We start from the raw sequence: 7,054 nt of genomic DNA, 5'->3' as shown, positions 1-7,054 counted from the left end.
CCTGTAAGCCGATATAAAATGAAGCTACAACGCGTCAGTGCCACAAAATTACAAGGGTCAATTAAAAGTGGAAAATCAGAAGCAGCACTTGCCTACTTCAATATACAGTATTATATTTTGTTGCACCTGTTGTGATGAAGTCGGAATGTTCTTAACATTTTCTCTGAATACTGTGTGGGTGCCTCAGTTTCCCCTGCAAGATGCCAACTGAAGGTGTTGGGGACAAAGAGATCAGGTGGCCTCCTTGTCCGGAAGAGACACAGAGGCCAGAGGAGGGAGTGTCAGTTTGGAGCTGGCTGGGAAAATGGGGAGAGACCCAGAACTTGGTTCTGGGTGGCTCCCCACCCCCCAAGATGGACCTGACAGAGGGGTTCTGTTTTCTGTACCAACAAGCTCTGTTTAAACTGTGTTCCCATCATCTAATAAACCTTCTGTTTTACTGTCTGGCTGAGAGTCACATCTGACTGCGGAGTTGGGGTGCAGGGACCTCTGGTTGCCCCAGGACCCGCCTGGGCAGACTCGCTGTGGAAAGTGCATGATGTGGAAGGGCATGCTAAATGCTCCGAGGTCAGACCCAGGAAGGTGTAAGCTTCTTGCCCTGGAGACAGTATGCTCCGAGAGAGGAGGCTCCCCCAGAGTCCTGACTGGCTTTGTATGGAGTTGTTCCAAAGCATCACAGCATCCCCTTCCACACCATGCACTTCCCAGAAGTCCGCACAGGCACTGACACTCCCTCCTCTGGCCTTTGTCTCTTTTCCAGGCATTAGGAGGCCACCCGATCTCTCTGTTCTCCAACACCTTCAGTTGGCACCTTGCAGGAGAGTGGCCCAGGCCATCAGTTACCAGGAGACAGGGTTTCAGCCATTCTCTGTGCAGACAGCTCACACTGTCCCCCTAGGGCTCTACAACAATCACACCCCCTTATCCTACCATCTAGATCCTTGAGAAATGCAGAGAGGAAACTGAGGCACCCACACAGTATTCAGAGAAAACATTAAGAACATTCCCACTTTGTAATACCTGTATACGACTAGTTATATACTTTAAAGGGGTGTAAAATAGTCAAGTATCGTTCTAAACAAAATGATACTCCAAACTGACCACCAAATTTAAGTTGCATGTTTTTCCCCTCAGGTGAGGGTTCTGGGGTGGGGCTGGGGATGAGGGGTTCACAGTGCAGGAGCGTGCTCGGTGCTGTGGGTGCAGGCTTTGGGGTGGGGCAGGGCTGAGGATGAGGAACTTGGGGTGCAGACAGGCTGCCCCAGGGCTAGGGCCAGAGAGGACTCCCCATCACCATCACTGGCAGCAGCAAGCTCCAGGGGAGGGACCCCTCCTCTCCCCTCCTACCCCCCACAGCACACTCACTCTGCACCACAGTCACTGCACATGCTCCTAGGGCCCCTCTCAGGTCCAGAAAGCTCACTCACCTCCCCTATAATGGGTACTGGGGGGGTGGGGGTTGCCATCACAGGTGGCTTTCCATGTTGCTACCCCTCACCATAACTTCACTGTGGATGGGGGATGGGGCTGCCCCTTGCCCAGCATGGGGCAGAAGTGGGGTCTGCAGGGTGGTGGCTATGGGGCAGGGGAGCAGGGTGTCATAAAATTCACCCAAGCCCCAGCTGCTCAGGTCTAGGAAGCCTCCCTCTCCCATCCCTCCTGTGGCGGGTGGGTTGGTGGGTGCTGGGGGAGAGGGCACTGCCTTCACATGTGGCTTCCTGCCTCCCTGACCCCTGCTGCAGCCTGCTGCCCCTCACCATAGCTTCACTGGGGGATGGTGGTAGGGGATGGGGCTGCCCCTTGCCCAGCATTGGGCTGGGGCTAGGGCTGGGGCAGGGGGGGAATCATAGGGTCAAACACTCATGGAAGCCCCAGCAGCTGCTAAGGTGAGTGATGTCCGTCTCCTGGCCGGAAGTCCCCTCGCGTCTCCCCCAGGTAGGGGGAGGGGAGGGGAGGGCTGCCAAGCACGGCACGGCCCCCTCCACTCCCCTCCCCCTCCTGAGGTGCTACAGTTACAGTTATGCTGTAGCCCTTAGGCGGAGGCAGCAGCAGCAGCAAGGGAGAGAGACGCGCGCTGCGCGCTCTTTACGTTCAGGCAGGGAAGCTGGGTGGGGGGGAAGCTCCAGGCCTGGCGGCAGCGACGGGGAGGAGGTGAGAGCAGTGATGAGCTGCCAAAATACTAACAACCGGTTCCCTCCTCCTCACCCCAGGAGGGGGTCATGCCCCCCCGGGGGACTCCTGCCCCATTCAACCACCCCATGTTCCTTGACAGCCCCCCCCCTCGGAACCGTGCCCTATCCACCCCCCTTCCCTGTCCCCTGACTGCCCCCTGCCACCCCATCCAACCCCTTCTCTCATTCCTGATGGCACCCCGGGACCCCTGCCCCATCCAACCACCCCTTCTCCCTGTCCCCTGACTGTCCCTTGAATCCCTACCCCTAACTGCCCTCCACCGCTCCATCCAACCCCTGCTCCTTCCTGACTGCCCCCCCGGGACCCTTGCCCCTGTTCAATCCCCCTGTTCCCTGCCCTCTGACCGCTCCAACACTAATCCACCCCCGCAACTCCCCAGCCCTCTTCCAACACCCGCTCCCTGCTCCCTTACCCTGCTGCCTGGAGGTGGGGGCCCAGCTGGGCTGGGGCTGGGACCAGAGCCACCCGGCCGACATCGGGGCCGGAACTGGGGGCTGGGGCAGGAACTGCGCCGCCCGGCCAGACCCAGGGGCCGGACCCCGGGGGCCGGGGCAGGAACCGCGCCACCCGGCTGGACGTCGGGGCCGGACCCCAGGGGCCGGGGCAGGAACCGCGCCGCTCAGCCAGACGTTGGGGCCAGACCCTGGGGGCTGGGGCAGGAACTGCGCCGCCCGGCCGGACCCAGGGGCCGGACCCGGGGCCGGGCAGGAACCGCGCCGCGCTGCCCTGCCCGGCGAGGTCGCAGCTGGACCCCGGGGGCCAGGAGCCACACCGCCCTGCCCCAGAGTCCGGCCGTGACCTCGCCGGGCGGCGCGGCACCTGGAGCCCTCCTCCCGCTGGCACCCCCACCCTCCAGCCTTGGCCCCAGCTCAAACTCACCTGCAGGAAGCCACTGCTTTCTTCTCAGCCCTCCCAGGCTTCCCGCACGAACAGCTGATTCGCGGGAAACTGGGGAGGGGGAGGAGAAGCCGGAGGAACATTCAGAAGAGGAGGCGGAGTGAGGTGAGCTGGGGCCAGGGGAAGGGTAGGGAGCTGCTAGAGCTTTTTAAAAATTTAAAGCCCTTTTTGGAACTGTTTGTCCTCCAGGAAACAACGTTCTTAAATGGGCTTCTAAATTCTTTCTTGAACAGTGAACGCTGCTCACCAGCACTGGGTGAGGGGCGAGGGGGGGGGGGGGGGGGGGGGGAGAGCAGCTCAAATATTGGTGGAGCAGAGCCCCTGACTTTGAATATTCCTGGGGCTTTCGCCCCAGGAGCCCATATAAGTTGGCACCCATGACTACAGGGTAAAATAAAAAAATGACAAAACACTACTTAGCATCTGTTGAATGTATTTTACACTGATTTTATCTACTTTTTTGCTTCTGCAGTTAGCAAACAATACAATGAAAATGAATAAAACTGGTTATTAAAGCAGCCTTTATTTTCATATTGTACTCAGATTATCTGCCAACATCCTGTGCTACAGGTCAACAAGAGAATATATTATTATGATGTGAGTAATATTTGAACATGGTGCAGTAAATTTTCCATCAATACATTCATTCCATGGTGCACTTATAAATGCTTATATATTTCTTTCATTTACAATCTAAGGTACACTTAGCTATATTTAATGATTAATGGTTCATTTAATGATTAAATGACCCTGGGAGGAAAAAAAATCAATGGGCCAAATTCAGACCTGGTATAAGTGGGTACAACTTCACTGATATCAATCCACTCTTGAAGTCAGTGAAATTGGATCCACTTACAAAAGTCCCCAACTTGGTTCAATTAGAGGCAACAAGTGTGATGTTCTCTGGGCCTAAGGGTCCAGCTACACAGACTCAGTTGCAGGATCAGGGCTTTAAGCATTATAATGTGAATGGACAGACTCCTCCTGCTAACAGACGGCTTGCCGTGGATTGAATCCATAACTGAAGGACTCTTGTGTTTTCAAAGACCTAGTTGCAGGATCAGAGCTTACCTCTCTCCTACCCTTTTGTAATTTTTTTTTCTTTTACTCACATTTTATATAAGAAAATTGTTCTTCTTCCTTCCACCCCACAAGTGTTTTGGGAACATTTTAACAGCTGTCTAGTAACTATGATCATATTCTTTTTTCCCCATTTATATTAAAGTTTGATGCATAATCATCTAAATAAATGGTTCAACAAATTGTCCCTTTGCAATGCAGACTAGCAAAATAGCTCTCTCTAGTACCATAGAGTTATACTGCGAAACATTATAATCTGACATGTTGTAGATGCATACCTCTATTCTGCAAACAAGGCTATAAAACCACTTTACTCTGATAATTTTCACCACACTGAGATCACTTGTTTAAAGCATAAGTCAATGACAGGTTTCAAATGATACTGACCTCCCAAAACAGTATTTCGTATAAAAAAGGAGACCCATCCTGAAAGTGGCATTGTTTATGAGGAAAATAAAAACAAGGGTTGGGTTTGTTTGTATGGTGTTAGAACAGGACTTCTTGCTTATGAGGCACAACACACATGCGAGTCTCAAGTAGCTTCCTTCTGGGATTGACCTCAGGAGCTGAAAAGAAGAAAGCCACCTAATCCCATGGCTGGTAGGACCCAAAGGGAGGAAGTTCTGTAGATGAAAAGAAGCAACCCACTCTTTCCCTCCCTCCACTGCTTCTGACTGCTAATTCTTTCCTTCCCAGCACCAGCCAGAATCCTCTTCCTGCCACTTCTACCTCCCAACAATATCCTCAGTCATTGGCACTCAAAGAGATATGCATTCCTGCCATTATTCCATTCCTGCAATCCTCTTCAGCCATAAGATGGCATGGCATGTGAGTAGGTTGCAACAAGAAATCATAGCTGGCTTTAGGGTGCAGGTGAAAAAGGTTTTAGAGCCATTAACTACAATGACTGTGTTTTGCTTTGTATTAATAACAGGTATCGGGATGTGGATTTTATATTGTACATGATCATGGAAGCAGAATACTATATTACTAATAATGAAACATACAGATTGAACATAGATAAATGAATGGTAATATATTGTCCAGTATAGCTTCACAACAAGTGAATGCTAATTACTGTAGAAAGCAGTATTAGGGGAAATGATAATGGGTTGTAATGAATAAGAAATATTATCTATTATTTGTACGGGAGTAGTATCTAAAAGCCCTTGTCAAGAATGGGGTCCTATTGTGTTAGGGGCTGTCCACACACAGTAAGATAAGCCCCTTCCCATAGAACTTGCAATCTAAGGGCCTCATTGAAGATAGTGGAGTGACTCATTGATTTCAGTGGGTGTTATATCAGGCCCTGTATCTCAGTCCTGCAAGTAATGCTGTGAGGGCTAAGCTTCATATCGGTTTGGAGCCCTTCTGAGGTCAGTGCTACTCCTTCTGGGTACACGTGTCAGTTAAGACATTTGCAGACACTAATTTAAGACAAGACACAGCAATTGAGAGTAACAAACAATAGGAGGCAATGAGGTAGATATCATAGTGATATCAGCAATAAGAGCTAATGGTTACATAGGAGGCGTTTTGTTTGGTGCTGAAGTATGTGATGTGTAGTTAACCTTGTGGTATGAGAGGATGGAATTCCTCATACAAGTTTAGTATGTTGGATCAACAAGTATTTATGCATTTGCTTAGGTTATCCAGGTTTTTGTTTAATTAAAATGCCAGCAATATTGTTTATTTTAATTACTCTTTAATGTGATATAAAGAAAGTCTACATCTCCTTAAAAGAGAACTCTTTCACACAGACCTCTTTCTGACACATAACTACATCTTGAAAGATTTGGCCAGATCCTTAATGTGTGTACATTAACAAAGTTCAATTGACTTAAATGGAGCTATGGTGATTTACCCTACTTAAGGATCTGATTCAGTACAAGGGCCAAATTCAGCATTGGCATAAGTGGGTGTAACTGCTGAATATTTGAAAAAACACACCAGTACAAAGTGACTTCAGCGGTCACACACACACACACATACGCATGCTTGAGTTTTGCCAGAATTGTCCATTGCATAGATTATTCATGACTTTATTAACTGGGAATTGCAGTAGGAAAGTTGCAAGCCAAGCTTTTTCTTTATTAAATAAAATCAATTATTATTTAAATGACAATTTCATTTAATCCAAAAGGTGCAAAATGTCCACATTTCCCTGATGCTGTTGCTAAGGTAACAAACTGGGTCACAGACATACAGACACCATGATTGTCAGTGAAGGTTGAATCCATCACCTTTACAACCAAATGCCAGCTTGTATCTCCTGAAGTGAATTAGGCTTACTGGGGAAACCCATTAGAGGAAGACAATCACAAGAACTAAGACAGTGTTTTATACTCACACAATTCATTAACACTTCTTGTTTCTCCTTGATCTCTGACTCTAGATTTATCAAATAAGAACCACGGCTGTGGGACATCACTAATCATATTTGCTTAACTAGCAGGACAGGAGAAAAAATATCATCTGACTGCTGTTTGTAGGTAATACCATCTATGGGCCAGATTCTCCTACACTTACCAATATTGAGTAGCACCTTAATCAAGGGGCAGATCAGTGAGAGTATTCACAGAGTAAGTGGTTATCAGAGCCCATTCCTTAGAAAGGATTCAACATTGTATTAAATTCTTACTGTGGTATTATTGCAAGAAATCTTAATGTTAGAGAAATAATAAAGTACAAAATTATCTACAATGAAGGGTCTGCAGTGATTACACATCAAACTCTATACATCATAATATTGAGTAAAATGACAGCCACTTAATAGAATATTATCACACTAACTGCAGTATACAGCACTGTGACAAACAGACATCAATAACAGACACAAAGATTAACATGAATTCAGTGATTAGAAGTGTTAGTCCTCTTTAGG

The 7,054-nt window shown here is 48.6% G+C and overlaps 1 long non-coding RNA gene across 1 annotated transcript; it reads left to right on the top strand.

Annotated features, from left to right (window-relative positions):
* The first annotated feature begins 3,587 nt into the window (after positions 1-3,587).
* LOC120395498 lies at positions 3,588-6,804 on the top strand. The gene is made up of 3 exons (XR_005592664.1): positions 3,588-3,687; positions 4,867-4,998; positions 6,566-6,804. It is a non-coding gene; the product is annotated as an uncharacterized LOC120395498 (long non-coding RNA).
* The last annotated feature ends 250 nt before the right edge of the window (positions 6,805-7,054 follow it).

The sequence above is a fragment of the Mauremys reevesii genome, linkage group 1, assembly GCF_016161935.1.
Source record: "Mauremys reevesii isolate NIE-2019 linkage group 1, ASM1616193v1, whole genome shotgun sequence".
Lineage (NCBI taxonomy): Eukaryota > Metazoa > Chordata > Testudines > Geoemydidae > Mauremys > Mauremys reevesii.
This window is presented reverse-complemented; position numbering and strand designations above follow the sequence as displayed.